At 36.8% G+C, this 17,365-nt stretch overlaps 1 long non-coding RNA gene across 1 annotated transcript in view; it reads right to left on the reverse strand.

Moving 5' to 3' along the window:
• Positions 1 to 1,588: 1,588 nt before the first annotated feature.
• The window catches only part of LOC105493219 (uncharacterized), a 64,747-nt gene continuing 48,970 nt past the window's right edge, over positions 1,589 to 17,365 (reverse strand). The window contains exon 3 of the long non-coding RNA XR_011609788.1: positions 1,589 to 2,241. This is a non-coding gene — a long non-coding RNA (uncharacterized lncRNA). The remainder of the gene's footprint in view (positions 2,242 to 17,365) is intronic.

Consider the following 17,365-nt stretch of genomic DNA (forward strand, 5'->3'; position numbering starts at 1 on the left):
CAAGATGAATAAACTTTAGAGATCTACTGTGCAACCTTGCACCTACAGCCAACAATAATATATTGCACACTTACAAGTTTGTTAAAAGGGTATATCTCATGTTAAATGTCTCACTACAATCAGAAATAAATAAGAAAACAAAGGAAAAGAAAACACCCTAGGAGAGTATTTCCCCACAAATAATTAATAAAATACCTTTATTATTAAAAATACAGATATGAGTGTCCAATTTCTTTATATGTAACCATAATCTGATTACTTTTAGGACACTGATATTAAATTTTAATCAAAGAATCTCCAAGATTTGTTAAGTATTTCATGATAGGAAATAAAGATGTGCTATAAGTAGAAAATACACACCAGATTTCAAAGATTTAGTACCAAAAAAAGTAAAATATCTCATTTATAAAATTTATATTAATTGTATATTGAAATGGTATTATTGATATTGGATTACAAAAAATACATTATCAAAATTAATATTGCCCATTTCTTTTTTGTTTTCCTGCATGTGGATACTAATATTTTAATATTACAGATGTGCCTCACATTTGTGGCTTATAATATATTTCTGTTGAATAGTGCTGCCCTAGACAGTGCCTAGTGTCTACTGCTTAGTGTCTCATATCTCATATCTAGTGTCTAGTGCCTGTCTAGTGTCCTACAAATGACAAATTGGAACTGGTGACCCTTTGGGCAAGTTTAGGTGATAAAGGGATTTTTTAAAATTTTAATTGTTATACAAATATTTTATTTTATTTTATTCTATTTATTTTTCTGAGATGGAGTCTCACTCTGTCGCCCAGGGTGGAGTGCAGTGGTGCAGTCTCAGTTCACTGCAACCTCCGCCTCCTGGGTTCAAGCGATTCTCCCTGCCTCAGCCTCCCGAGTAGCTGAGATTACAGGTGCCCGACTAATTTTTGTATTTTTTAGTAGAGATGGAGTTTTGTCGTGTTGGCCAGGCTGGTCTTGAACTCCTAACCTCAGGTGATCCACCCGCCTCGGCCTCCCAAAGTGCTGGGATTACAGGTGTGAGACACTACACCCCGCCTATGGATATATTTTAACGTATTACAAAAAATACAACTGACATTGTTTCATACATAGTATTGCTTTGAGATGATAAAGTAGGTAGCATCATGATAATGCTGTTTACAGAAAACCAGGAGTTATCAATGCCACAAACCCTCCTTTATTAACTGTTCAGAAATAGTACTAATTACGCAGATGATTCCTATTGCTGATATCTTGAAGGTCTCTTATTTCTGTACTCTTTCAATGCATATCTCTAAATTTAGAAAATAAAACCTACTTGTTTAATTACAGGAAAATCTTAAATTACTTTAGATGTGCTTGAAGATTTAGAAGTAGCTGGTAAAAGTGTTCCATTTGTCAATTTCTTTAGGTTCAAGTCACTGGGTTCTCAACATTTTTTCTCAGTTTCGTAAGGAGTAGAAAGTGAATGTAAACTTTTATGTTGACGTTTCATCATTCGACTATATGGAGTGTGAGATGACTTCAGGGTTTTCCAAATAAAACTTCTAACCTAAGAAATCACACATCTATTTAGGACTGAAATGAGAATATATCTTGCATATCGACATGTTTATTTGAACAATAAAAATTTATTCTTACAAGGCATGATGCTTGCAGTAGTATTCTGTTAAAGAGCATATGAATCACATGAATGAAATGATGGTAACACTGAAGCTATAAGGCGCTGGACTCTGTTGACTGTGGAACCTTGGTAGGAATTCATATAAGAGCTGACTGAAAAGGTACTCATACATTCAATCAATATTTATTGTACACAGACTAAAACAGGTTTAGGCTCAGGTGATAAAGCAATGAACACAAAATTATCTGGTCTTCAAGAACTTTTTATTGAGAATGGGGTAGAAGGAAGAGGGAAAAATAAATAAAATTCCATGGGGGCTTTGTAGACCATTATAAGGATTTTGGTGCATACTATAGGTGGAATAGGGTTGAGAGACAGACAGCCAGAGAGAGAGACAGACAGTTCAATGTTGACTTCAAAGTTGGAAATATGATGTATATTATGAGGATGTATTTAAATAATAGAAAAAGTTGTCATGCATATTTTCCCAAACCAAATGATAAAAATAAATGGATAACACATGCTTGGTTGCAAAAGTTCATGAATAGGACAGAGTCAGAAGAATTCAGACAGAATTCAGGTTTAGGGAATTTCTTCATAAGATTTCTTGGAACACAATTGTACTGGAAAATAATCACATATCAATATGGTTAGAAAATTGGTTCTTTCTTCCCAAACCTGTCAGATAACGTAAATAAAATATTTTGCTCTTTCTTAGGAGATACATATGTGAGATGGGATTTTCTTTTTCTTTTCTTGACCTTCAAATAATTGTTTATTATGATGAAAAATTATATACAAACAAAATGTCCAATTGTAGGGGTGGAATGAAATAATGATGGTATGTGCATAGGATGAACTACTGTGTAAATTATTAAAATATTTTAATGACCTGGGAAAATTCCCAGAGATGGAATTTTCATTACTGATTATCCTCAAACAAAATTATGCAACCATTTTCCTAATACAGAGCCTAGGTTCTTCTTAAATTAAGTGTCATCTAGTCAAGTGACACTTTATACTATTATATAATTGATAACTTCATTATTTTTAGTAACAAACTTATCTTTAGTTGAGAAGATGATTATATTCATTATTAATTCTATTTTATATTTTATTTTCAAATTAATCACATTGTTTTGTATTGTGTTTGTTTTCGTGGTTACTTTGATTCATTGCAAGTGACGCTGGTTATACTGTTTTGAAGGTATATAAGTAACATGATTAAATTGATCAAAGAAAAATATTAAGTAAGTACTTATATAGATGGTATGAAGAATGGTAAAACACAAAATTATAACTCAAATGGTCATGGTTTGAGGAGCATTGTCCTATTAAGATGTTAACAATTCCTGTGATGCCCATCTGCTGGGTTAGTCCCAAGCAACGGAGACCTCTAACTTTCTTACACGTCTCTCATCTAGCTGACTCTTTTAAGCTACAGAGAATGTATTTTCCATCCTAGTGTGAAGTTGGTCTAGGCACTATGCATAGTGTGTTACAAGAATAGTATTCTTACCTTTGAGAAATGCATAATTGTATAAATATATGTGTAATTTATTCAAGAAAAACACTAAGAAACCTAGTAAGACCTTCAAATAAATATCAGCCTTTCTCACAGAACTAGGCCAACCAGAAGCCTTATTAAAAGATAACCAGGTGGAGTGCAGTAGCTCACGCCTGTAATCCCAACACTTTGGGAAGCTAAGGTGGGCGAATCACCCGAGGTTGGGAGTTTGAGATAAGCCCGGCTAACATGGTGAAACCCCGTCTCTACTAAATATACAAAAATTAGCCAGATGTGGTGGCAGGCATCTATAGTCCCAGCTACTTGGGAGGCTGAGGCAGGAGAATCGCTTGACACCGGGAGGTGGAGGTTGTAGTGAGCTGAGATCATGCCACTGCACTCCTGCTTGGGTGACACAGCAAGACTCTGTCTCAAAACAAACAAACAAACAAACAACAACCAAAAACAAAACAAAACAAAACAAAAAAAACAAATCTATAATATCATTGTTACTGCTTTCCAGAAATCCACACCCTTTACTTCAAGGTGAGATTGAAAAGTTCAAAATCCACTTCCCATATGAACATTTCCATCTTCACACCACCCTATTATAATTGTATTTTGCACACATCCCTTCAATACATGTGTTCATAGCCCATAGTATATAACTTAAATGCTACTTTATTATTGTTTTCTAATTAGTGAATACATTTCAACTAAACCAAACTTTTCATATTTTTAAATTTATTTCTCTCTTTAGCCCAGAGAAGTACATGCAAATAATGGACATCGCTGAAATAAAATAAAATTGCTGATATCTTATTTCTTTTTTTTTTGTTGCTTTTTATTACAACCTCAGTTTCAACAACTGTTGGGTTGGTGCAAAAGTAATTGCAGTTTTGCTGCTGAAAGTTATGGCAAAAACTGCAATTGATTTTGCACCAACCTAATACTCTTCTGTAAGTTTGCTTAATTGTCATCCACAGCTTCGAAAATTTTTGCTCTCCTAGAATCAAAAGTCCAACATCAAACAATCACAGTTGACTGTTGCCCAGCATTGCACATGTGGCACTAGTCACTTTTTGTATCACTCACATGCTTTTGCAGAACAGCAGTGCGGATAAAAAGGGAAGATAATGTTGCAGTAATATTTCTGCTGGTCACATGATTACACTTGTACCAAACCCCTGTTCATGTCCAGTACCAACAAGCTATAATCCAGTTAAACAGGACTGTTCTATGAAGACAGTGAAAGCTAACCTTAAGCTTTAATGATATGAAACTCAAAGTTATGATTACCTCTGGTTTGCTATTTAAGGTCAAAAAGCACATTTCTTTATAAATCTGTCTCAAAACTAGTCAGGAACTTTGAATTTTCAAAAGTCATGCTGAGGCTGTCTCATTTCTCATGCTCTTGCTCTGAAATATTAGCATCTAATCTTGTTTATCTTTGTGATTGATGGTCTCAGCTTTAATAATTTCTAAAGCATAGAACATCCTACTCACAAGAGAGTCCCTCTGAAGTTCCTACCTTTTTTAGTTAGTGGAGAACAAAAAGATGGAAAACACAGGGTTGTTAAATGTGTGCAGAATACTTAGCAGTATAACACAGAGAGATATCCCTTGTCTTGCAAAATTTTACCCTAATAGTTTAGGGAGAAAAATAAAGTCATGTGTTTCAGCAGGACTTGAGTGAATCTGAGTTTTTAAGCTACTTATCTTCTCAGGTTGTGTGTCTGTCTTCGATATCAGCTGTGAATATCAGGTATTCTGCATGCCTAAAAATAATGACTAAAATATTTCCCTCTAAATTTTTCTTTCAATTTTTAATTTAAGGGAATTATTCCAATGAGTCATTTTATTTAAAGTAGTGAAACCTAAAATTTATTTTATGAAACAAAAACTATGAGCATAAAGTATCAATATGAGGTTTATAAACCAGCTTAAAAGATTGTGAAATGTTTTTCCCTTTCAAAAGAAGCTGAGTGCTTACTTGAAAACTTACTTATTTAGAAAAATGATACTAGGTTCTAATTGAAGGTATAGAAAAAAATCAGTCTAGGCTAGAGATTTTCTATCTGGATTGGAGATTTAGAAAAAGACCTGTGTAATTAAAATATTGATTACTGTGATGTGAAGGAAACAAAAATAGGCAACTTTTGGCTTCCTTTGTGGCCAAATTATTTTAAAAATGGTAGAGTAAGAAATTTAAAAGCAAAACCAATGATGCATTCACAATCATTATATACCAGCATAGTTAGTACTGTGTTTCTATGATTGCATGTCAGCAGCCCATGTCTACCATACCCTTAACGTACATTGTAAGCACTAAAGGGTAGGCCCTGTGACTTGTCCATTATTATTTACTAGCATCCACATATATGACTGGAACACAGCAAACATTCAAAAGGTGTCAGTGAATGAATGAGTGAACAAGTTAAGTGTGTTCATGAATGAAATAGGAAGGAAGGGGATAGTAAGTAATCAACAGTTTTATGCTCTTCAGTTTCACAGTATCTATCTTTTCTCAAACTCTCCTGGCCATAGGAATCACTTGTTATAAATGCAAGTTCCTACTCACCACTCCGGACCTAATGCATCAAAATTTTCAGGGACTCATATTCAGGTAGGAAATCTCTATTTTCAATCAGCCAGTTGATTCTTACTGAATCAACTTCACATACTGTGTTTGCCTCCTGTCTGTTTCCTAGAATTATTTAAAATCTCAAATAAGTGACCCATTATTCAGTTATTGGTAGATCTGCTTTATCTTGTCAGTTAGGAATTAGGGGTAGACCTGGCAATATACTGGCTCACAATCTCACAACTGGCTACTATAAAAAATAAAAGTAGTACCTAACCTGGGACCTGAGGAGACTGCTTATCAGGGTGACTTTGGAATTTGGATGTTGGTCACATTGTTTTAGAGAAGTCTTATACTAATATTTTAACTTCAATTCAGTCTTGAAGAAAGCAAAGTAAAAAAAAGTATAAAGGCAAAATGGGTCTATCACTGAAACCAGACTTCCTCTACAGCCCTTTTCTTCTTCTGAGCACTCTCTGGAACCTCCCTTAATACTTCTTAATACTTCATTTATGGTAGTCTAGCCTGTTCCTAGCTTATTTCTCCAAATTCTTCCTACCTCTACCCATTACCCAGTTCCAAATCTGCTTCCACATTTTTAGGTGTTTGTTATAGTAACACCCTCACTTCTTGGTACTATTTTTCTGTCTTAGTCTACTTTATGCTGCTATAACAGAATATCATGGACTGGGTAACTAATTTTAAAAAGAAATTTATTTCTCATAGTTCTGGAGTCTGGGAAGTCCAAGAGCATGGTACTGGCATCTGGCAAGGGCAATCCCATTGGATTAGGGTGTAAGGCAGAAGTGAGCATGTGAGCCAGAGAGAAAAAGAGGGCCAAACTCCTACAACAATTAACCTTCTTCCTAGTGATAGGTGTGAGGGGGTGGGGAGCATCTGTTTGTTTTTTTCTTTCAGTGTTCTCCCCCTGAAGCTGCTAAGGGGTGTGTAGTTTAGTTGGGGAGACTAGCTTTATTTGTGACCATGAACAAGACATGTCTGGAAATGTACATTATTATATCCTTTTGGTGAATTTAATCTCTTTATTATTACTAAATATCCCTCTTTATCCGTGGTAATATCCTTTGCTCTGAAATCTACTTTATCTATCATTAATATATCCACTCCAATTTTCTTTTGATTAGTGTTGTCATGTTATATCTTTTTTTCATCTTTTTACTTTTAATTCATTTGTGTCGTCATTTTTGAAGTGGATTTCATCTAGATAGCATACAATGGAGTCTTGCTTTTTCATCCAATCCAAAAATTTCTGACTTTTAACTGGGATATATAGATTATTGATATGATTGGGTTAAATCTACTATCTTGCTGTTTTCCATTTGTTTGTAAGTTTAACTCAGAGAAAATTAAATAAGAAATCAACTACCTATATAATATCTGATAATCCATATGCCATGTTCATACTTTCCTCTTTTTCTGCCTTCTTTCAGATTTGTTTTCAAAAATTATATTATATCCTTTTTTGTCTCATTATCTATTGCTCTGGTACCATCTATATTATCTAATAGTATCACTCATATCATAGCTGTTATTTTAGTGGTTGTCTTTTAAGATTTCTAGCATACATCATTAACTTTATGAAAGCCTACCTTTAAGTAACTTTATATCACTTCACTTACACTTATAAAAACCTTACTATCCTATATATTTCTTCACTCATAGCTTTTGCGGTAATGTTATCATTTTACCCCTACACAGTTTGTGTTAGAATCTCCAGCATATATGGTTTTAATTTTTGTTTAGTCAATAATCTTTTAAAAGATGTTAAGTAATAAGAGAAATATTTAATATATTTATCCACACAATTGTTTTCATGTGTTCTTCATTCCTTTGTAGATCCACATGTAAATCTGGAAATCCAGTATTATTTTTCTTCATATCTAAAGGAATTTCTTTAACATTGTTTTTAATGCAGGTCCACTAATGATAAATGTTTTCAACTTTCATATGCCTTTATTTTATTTTTACTTGAAAAATATATATGCTATATATAAAATTCTAGATTGACAAATTTTTTGTTTACTTTAAGGAGTTGCTCCACAGTCTTTTTGCTTACATTGTTTCCAATAAGAGTTTGCTGTCATTCTTACCTTTGTGTATGTGGTACTTTTTCTTTTCTGACTTCATTTATGAAGGTTTCTTTAATAGAGGTTTCAAAAATATGTATTAGATATGTAAATTGCTATAGTTGAAATGTCCTCTCCAAAACTCATGTTGCAATTTAATTGCCAATGTAACAATATTGAGAGGTGGGGCCTTAAGAGGTGATTAGGTAATGAGGGCTTTCCCCTCATGAATGGTTTTTTATACATTATCTTGGGAGAAGCATATAAAGAGCTCTGGATAGCAGCACCGTCTATTTTTGTCAGCGTGTTCCATGTGAGACCTCTCTTCACCTTTCTACCAAACTCTAAGACGTTAGTGAGTACGTAGGGCAAATCAACTTTTCAGATCTGAGTAGGGTAAAGGCCTTAAAATGTGGAGATTATCCTGGATTACATGAGTGAGTCCAATCTAACAACACAGTTCCTTAAAGGTGGAGAATCTTCCCAGCTGAATTAGAGAGAGTTGTGATGACAGAAGAGTCAGAAACAGGTGGCAACACTGGCAGTGAAGATTCAGGAAGGGGTTCACAAACCCTGGAATGTGGGGAGCCTCTAGAAGCTGGAGAGGCAGGAAAGAAAGTTCTCCTCCAGAGTCTCCAGAAAGAAATGCAGGTTTGCCAATACATAGGTTATAGCTCGACGAGACCAGTGTTGGACTTTTGCCCTCCAGAAGTGGAAAATAATAGATTTGTGGGGTTTTCTATGCCTCTAAGTTTCTAGTAATTTGGTATGCCAGATATATAAAATTAATACAATGCCAACTACTAAGAAAAACCTGATAAGTAGTATTGGAGCATACTGAACAAAAACTTATCACATTTTCTTCTGCTCAACTGTAATACCTCATGTTCCACAACAGTGTTTAGTTTCATGGTGTTTGTATTTTTAACACTGTGGTCTCTCAAGACTTCCCTGAATTGTTTCTATCTAAATACGTGAAACTCCTTTAAGATAACATAGGAAGATTCCTGATACTTCTTTACCAACCCCAATTATTTCACCTTATTCTTTTTATTTTGTTCTAACAAGAAAAAATCTCTGATGTATGATGCTAGACTAACACGGGTTATTGCTGCTCTAATTGAGGTCATAGTGCAGAGGGGATTTAATCAACACAGAGATCAACTGCACATAAAGGCATTTCTCTAAGAAAAGCAAGCATAACTTTGAGAACATGTCCTTTATTTTTCTGTTTTTAGCTGTCTTTTCTGAGGACTAATTAGACCAAGAGAGTTAAGGAATCAGTAGTAACTCTTTGTTTTCTGAAACTACTTATTGTTACTTACCTTAATTTTCCATCTTATAATGTAACTCAGAAACATATTTGCAAAAATGTCATAATATGATTATGTAAATTAATAGGGGCAGTTTTTTTCAATGAATGCCAAGTGATGTTATTGTTTATTGTGAGTGTTTTATTCCTTCTAGTCTCTTTTAGTCATGGATTGAATTAGTTTTAGCTGGAATTTGCCCAGTGTTTTTTTGTTTTGTTTTGTTTTTTGTTTTGTTTTGTTTTCTCACAACGAAGGATTGTTTTGCAGATCTGCTCATCTCCGGCCTGTTTTATGTCCACCCCACATGGCGCATAGTGACAAAAAGAGAAACACATTTGGATATACGATGGCTCTCATAATTGAGTTAGTGTTGTAACATCCCAAACAAGCCAGTGATGCCTGATATATTAGAAACTAGAAACAATGAGACGTTGCATTTTTATGTAGTCAGAATTATCTTTAACTTCTTTTCTGGGCTTCATTTAAGAATGTAGACATTTCAAAGAAATTGAGAGGTAATTGTTAGAAATTTGAGCATGTGATGATAAGGATGATATTTTAAATATAATGAATTTCAAGACAGTGTAGTAAGTTCAACTTACTTAGGAAAATTTTGTAAATGTAAGATGAGTTTCCCTGTTAAAAGTCTTAAAAAGCTACATATTCTTATGAAAAGAGAAATAATTGGTTAAAAATAAAAATGATTAAGCTGGGCGCAGTGGCTCATGCCTGCAATCCCAGCACTTTGGGATTACAACACTTTGGGGCTGAGGTGGGCAGATCAGTTGAGGTCAGTAGTTTGACACCAGCCTGGCCAACGTGGTGAAACCCTGTCTTGACCAAAAATACAAACATTAACCGGGCATGGTGGTACCTGTAATCCCAGCTACTTAGGAGGCTGAGACAGGAGAATTTCTTGAACGTGGGAGACAAGGTTGTGCCACTTCACTCCAGCCTGGGTGACAGAGTGGGACTCCATTTCAAAAAAAAAAAAAAAAAAAAAGATTAAAAGAAAATACAAAGAATCCTTAAATTGTAATCTAATGCATTTCAATTGCAATTTAATCAAAGATGAGAGAGAGTTATTAAAACTGGCAGATTGGCTTACATGATTGTGGAGGCCAAGGAGTTCCACAGTCTGCCATCTGTGACCTAGAGAACCAGAAAAGCAAGTACTATAATTCAGTCTGAGTCTGAATCCCTGAGAACGAGGAAAGCCAACTGTATAAGTCCTCATCTGAGTCCATAGGCCCAAGAACTAGGAGCACCAGTGTCCAGTGCCCAAGGGCAAGAAAAAGTTGGATATCCAAGCTCAAGCAGAGAAAGTGAATTTGCTCCCCTTTGCCTTCTTGCTCTTTCAGGCCCTCGGGGATTTTATTATGCCCACCCAAATTGATGAGGAAGATTTTTTTCCCCCAGACTACCAACTCAAAGGTGCATTTTTTCCAGAAACGCCCTCACAGACTGGTAAATTGGTACCAGTAGAGTGGGGTGCTGCTGAAAAGATACCCCAAAATATGGAAGTGACTTTGGAACTGGGTAACAGGCAGAGATTGGAACAGTTTGGATGTCTCAGAAGAAGACAGGAAAATGTGAGAAAGTTTGGAATTTTCTAGAGACTTGTTGAATGGCTTTGCCCATAATGCCGATAGTGATATGGACAATAAAGTCCAGGCTGAGGTGATGCAGATGGAAATGAGGAACTTTTTGGGAACAAGAGCAAAAGTGACCCTTGTTATGTTTTAGCAAAGAGACTGGCAGCATTTTACCCCTGCCCTAGAGATTTGTGGAACTTTGAACTTAAGAGAGATGATTTAGGGTATCTGGCAGAAGAAATTTCTAAGCAGCAAAGCATTCAAGAGGTGATTTGCGTCAAAGGCGTTCAGTTTTAAAAGGGAAGCAGATCATAAAAGTTTGGAAAATTTGCAGCATGATAATGAGATAGAAAAGAAAACCCCACTTTCTGACGAGAAATTCAAGCCAGCTGCAGGAATTTGCATAAGTAACAAGGAGCTGAATGTCAATCCCCAAGACAATGAGACAATGCAGAAAATGTCTCCAGGGAAAATGTCAGAGGTCTTCCTAGAAGGCCCTCACATCACAGGCCCAGAGGTCTAGGAGGAAAAAGTGGTTTTGTGGGCTGGGCCCAGGGTCCCCATGCTGTGTGCAGTCTAGGGACTTGGTGCCCTGCGTCCCAGCCATTCCAGCTGTGGCTGAAAGGGGCCAATGTAGACCTTGGGCTGTGTCTTCAGAGGGTACAAGCCCCAAGCCTTGGCAGCTTCCATATGGTGTTGAGCCTGTGAATGCACAGAAGTCAAGAATTAGGGTTTGGGAACCTCCACCTAGATTCCAGAGGATGTAGGGAAATGCCTGGATGCCCAGGCAGAAGTTTGCTGCAGTGGTGGGGCTGTCATGGAGAAGCTCTATGAGGGCAGTACAGAGGGAAATGTGGAGTTGGAGCCCTCACATAGAGTCCCTGCTGGGGCACCACCTAATGGAGCTGTGAGAAGAGGGCCACCCTCCTCCAGACCCCAGAATGGTAGATCCACTGACAGCTTGCACCATGCACCCGAAAAAGCCACAGACACTCACCACCAGCCTGTCAAGGCAGCTGAGAGGGAGACTGCACCCTTCAAAGCCACAGGGGTTGAGATGCCCAAGACTATGGGAACCCACCTCTTGCATCAGCATGATCTGATGCAAGACACAGAGTCAAAGGAGATCATTTTGGAGCTTTCAGATTTGACTGCCCCACTGGATTTTGGACTCTCATGGGGCCTGTAGCCCTTGTTTTGGTCAATTCCTCCCATTTGGAATGGCTGTATTTACTTGATGCCTGTACCCACATTGTATCTAGGAAGTAACTAACTTGCTCTTGATTTTACAGGCTCATAGGCAGAAAGGACTTGTCTTGTCTCAGATGAGACTTCGGACTGTGAACTTTTGAGTTAATGGTGAAATGAGTTAAGACTTTGGGGGACTATTGGGAAGGCATGATTGGTTTTGAAATGTGAGAACATGAGATTTAGGAGGGGCCAGGGTGGAATGATGTGGTTTGTCTCTGTCCTCACCCAAATCACATGTTGAATTCTCATGTTGTGGGAGGGATCAGGTGAGAGGTAATTGAATCATGGGGGCAAGTCTTTCCCATGCTGTTCTTGTGATAGTAAATAAGTCCCATGAGATCTGATGGTTTTATAAAGAGGAGTTTCCCTCCACAAGTTCTCTCTCTTTGCCTGCCACCATCCATGTAAGACGTGACTTGCTCCTCCTTGCCTTCTGCCATGATTGTGAGACCTTGCCAGCCATGTGGAACAGTGAGTCCATTAAACCTCTTTTTCTTCCCAGTCGCAAGTATGTCTGTATCAGCAGTATAAAAATGGACTAATATACCTCCCTAAATGATATCTACTGGCCTGTTCTCTCCTTCTGCAAATTTACCAGAGAAGGATCAAGGGATCAGAGCCCCTTTTATTCCCCATTGTATTGTTCCATCACCATCACTCCATGCCCACTCATCTCTGTATATATGCTCTATGAACAGCAGGGGCATGGATAGCTATTCACTTCTTGCTGTTTTGTCCATTTACAGAAGGATTCTGGACTAGCTTGAGCAATTTTCAAAAATTTTATACCAATCCTGGCCAACATGTTTCAATTAAATTGGATATTCAATGCCAGATATTTAAAAAAAAAAATAGGCCTTAACATTTATTTGGTTGATGTTGAAGAAAGGGAAAGAATAGAAATAACATTCATACTCTCTTCTCCAATGCCAAGTTTTAAATTGGGAAAATCTCATAATCTAAGAAATTAGGATACATGTGTCTGGCTTTCAGGTATCTCAAAAGAATGATTACTCCTAGACCATGGCTTGGCTGCTGTCAGCTCCCCCGCCCCCAGATTTTTTAGCATGTTGTAATCACTAATCCTTTGATATAAATTGTGTTTTGCATGGAAGTTAATTCACAGAATTCCCTGTTATACAGACATCTTTTATACACACATAGGCTCAGCTACCTGTGTTTATTTTGACAGTTCAGTTCAGATTGTTAACTCCTGAAGTATTACATATTCCTGCATTTAAACAATCAATATCAACAATGAGAGTCCAGTATTAAATGATGAAGAAAACTAATGTGTTTGAATAGCTTATATTTTTCATTTTCAAGTAAATCTTTTTATTAAAATATAAATTTGTACAAAAATGACAAAAATATGAATGTTCAGCTTGAGAGATTTTCAACAGATAACCACACCTATCTAGATAGCACTCAGATTAAAAAACAATTGAGCATTACTAGTACCACTAAAGCATGCAACTGACCTGTCACGGTCACCCAGAAATATCAGAACAATTATCCTACATTTAATCATCATTCTTTAGTTTTTCCATTTCATTTATTTGCATGAAATTGTGTATTATATTCTCTGGCATTGTTTTTAATATCTAGAGTATTTGTTTTAATATACACAAACTACCCACAATGCAAAGTACTCATATGACAAGGGATTAATAACTAGAATATATAAGGATCTCAAACAACTCTATGGGAAAAAATCTAATAATGTGATTTTAAAATGGGCGACATACCTGAATAGATATTTTTCAAAAGAAGACCATGGCAAACAGATATATGAAGAGGTGCTCAACATCACTGATCATTAGAGAAGGGCAAATCAAAACTACAATGAGATAGCATCTCACCCCAATTAAAATGAATCTTATCCAAAAGACAGGCAATAACAAATGTTGGTGAGGATGTGGAGAAAAAGGAATATGTGCACACTGGTGATGGTAACATAAATTAGTACAACCACTATGGAGAACAGTTTGGAGGTTCCTCAAAAAACTAAAAATAGAGCTACCATATGATCCAGCAATCCCACTCCTAGGTATATACCCAAAAGGAAGGAATTAATGTATTGAAGAGATAGCTTCACTTCCATGTTTATTGCAGCACTATTCACAATAGCCAAGATTTGGAAGCAATGTAAGTGCCCATCAACGGATGAATGGATAAAGAAAATGTGATACATATGCACAACGGAGTACTATTCATCCATAAAAAAGAATGAGATTCTATCATTTGCAACAGCATGGATAGAACTGGTGGCCATTAAGTGAAATAAGCCTGGGACAGAAAGATAAACTTTGCCTGTTCTCACTTATTTGTAGGAGCTAAAAATTAAAACAATTGAACTCATGGAGAGAGAAGAATGATAGTTACCAGAGGCTGGGAAGGGTAGTACAGGGGTGGGTGGGAAGTGTAGATGGTTAATGTGTACAAAAAAATAGAAAGAATGAATAAGATACAGTATTTGATAGCACAATGGGGTGACTATAGTCAGTAATAATTTAATTGAACATTTAAAAATTTAAAAAAAAGTGTAATTGGATTGTTTGTAACACATTGCTTGAGGTAATGAGTGTCTCATTTACCCTGATGTGATTATGACATATTGTATGCCTGTATCACAATTTCTCATGTAGCTGATAAGTATATACACCTATTAGGTACCCACAAAAATTAAAAATAAAAAAATCTTCACTAATCATCAGAGAAATGCAAATTAAAACCACAATAAGGGGCCATCTCACACTGGTCAGAACTATTACAACAGTCAGAAACAACAAATGTTGATGAGGCTGTGGAGATAAAGGAAAGTCAATACACTGTGGGTCGGAATAAATTGATTCAATCACTGTGGAAAGCAGTGTGGAAATTTCTCAAAGAACTCAAAACAGAATTACCACTCAACCCAGCAATTACATTACTGGGTATATACCCAGAGGAATATAAATCATTCTATTATAAAGATACATGCATGCATATATTCATTGCAGCTCTAGTCATGATAGCAAAGAAATGGAATTAACTTAGATGCCACCAATGGTGGACTGAATAAAGAAAGTGTGGTAAATATGCACCATGGGATACTATGCAGCAATAAAAAAGAATGAAATGATATTCTTTGCACCAGCCCAGATGCAGGTACAGGCCATTATCCTAAGCAAATGAATGCATAAACTGAAAACCAAATACTCACTTATAAGTGGGAGTCAAACACTGGATACTCATGGACATAAAGATGAGAACAGTAGACACTAGGGACCAGTAGAGGGAGGAGGTAGGGAGGGGGGCAAAGTTTAAAGAACTGTTGGGTACTGGCCAGGCATGGTGGCTCACGTCTGTAATCCCAGCACTTTGGGAGGCCGAGGTGGGTGGATCACCTGAGGTTTGGAGTTTGAGACCAACCTGGCCAACATGGTGAAACCCCATCTCTACTAAAAAAAAATATATATATACAAAAATTAGCTGGGCATGGTGGTGGGCACCTGTAATCCCAGCTACTCGGAAGCCTTAGGCAGGAGAATTGCTCGAACCCAGGAGGCAGAGGTTTCAGTGAGCCAAGACGGCGCCATTGCACTCCAGCCTGGGTGACAAGAGCGAAACTCTGTCTCAAAATAAAAAAAAAAAAAAAAAAAGAAAACAAACAAAAAAGCTGTTGGGTGCCATGCTCAGTACGTGGGTGACAGGATCATCTGTACCCCAAACCTCAGTATCATGGAATATATCCAGATAACAAACCTGCATATGTATCCCCTGAATCTAAAATAAAAGTTGAAAGAGAAAAAAGTAAAGTCAATTCCTTCCCAAGTTCAGGTACTGCCAATGTGATACAGGTTGAACATCCAAAGTCCAAAAATACAAAATTTAAAATTGTCCAAAAATATCATTTGACCCAGCAATCCCATTACTGGGTATATACCCAAAGGATTATAAATCATTCTACTCAAAGACACATGCACACGTATGTTTATTGCAGCACTATTTACAACAGCAAAGACTTTGAACCAACCCAAATGATAGTCTGGATAAAGAAAATGTGGCACATATACACCATAGAATACTATGCAGACATAAAAAGAATGAGTTCATGTCCTTTGCAGGGACATGGATGAAGCTGGAAACCATAATTCTCAGCAAACTAACACAGGAACAGAAATCCAAACACCACATGTTCTCACTCATAAGTGGGAGGTGAACAATGAGAACATGTGGACACAGGGAGGGGAATATCATGCATCAGGGTCTATCAGGGGGTTGCGGTGGGGGAGGGATAGCATTGGGGAAAATATCTAATGTAGATGATGGGTTGATGGGTGCAGTGAACCACCATGGCACATGTATACCTTTGTAACAAAACTGCACGTTCTGCGCATGTATCCCAGAACTTAAAAGTATAATAATAATTTTTTAAATGCTCCAAAATCTAAATCTTCCAGGTAAAAAGTTCCACATCTGAACCCATGCAATGGTTCACAGTCAAAATTCAGTCAAATTTTGTTCCATGCACAAAATTATTAAATATATTGTATAAAATTAACTTCTGATTATGTGTACAAGGTATATATAAAGCAAAAATGAATTTCATGTTTAGACTTGGGAACCATTCCCAAGATATCTCATCCTGAAAATGCAAGTATTCCAAAATCTGAAAAAAAATCTGATATCCAAAACACTGTTGGTCCTAAGCATTTTGGATAATGGATATTCAACCTGCAGTATTAGGAAGTGAGGCCTTTAAGACATGGGTAAGTCATAAGATCTCTTTCCTCATCCATGGGATTAAGGTCCTCAAAAGAGAGGTTTCACCCAGCTTTAGGCTAGCTGACTAGCCTGCTTTTCCACTCTCTGCCATGTGAGACACAGCAGAGCAGTCCTTACCAGAACACCGAACCTTACCAGACCACCGAACCTGCAGGCACCTACCTAGCCTCCGGAACTGTATGAAACAAATTCCTCTTCTTTGTAAATTACCCAGTCTGTGGTAGTCTGTTATAACAGCACAACCGGACTAAGATAACTAACTGCAGCTGCAACAACCCTATTTTCAAATAAATACATTCTGAGATGTCAGAATTTCAGATTTAAACATATAATTTTGCATGGCACAATTCAATCCATAATGCCAAGTTTTGGCTTTGTTGTTTTTCTCTATTATATCTTTGCTTTATTTATTTATTTATTTATTTATTTATTTATTTATTTATTTATTTATTTTGAGATGAAGTCTCGCACAGTTGCCCGGGCTGGAGTGCAGTGGCGCGATCTCGGCTCACTGCAAGCTCTGCCTCCTGGGTTCAAGCGATTCTCCTTCCTCAGCCTCCCAAATAGCTGGGATTGCAGGCACCTGCCACCACATCCAGCTAATTTTTTGTATTTTTAGTAGTGACAGGGTTTCACTGTG

Source organism: Macaca nemestrina, chromosome 11 (genome assembly GCF_043159975.1).
Source record: "Macaca nemestrina isolate mMacNem1 chromosome 11, mMacNem.hap1, whole genome shotgun sequence".
In the NCBI taxonomy this organism is placed as follows: Eukaryota; Metazoa; Chordata; class Mammalia; order Primates; family Cercopithecidae; genus Macaca; species Macaca nemestrina.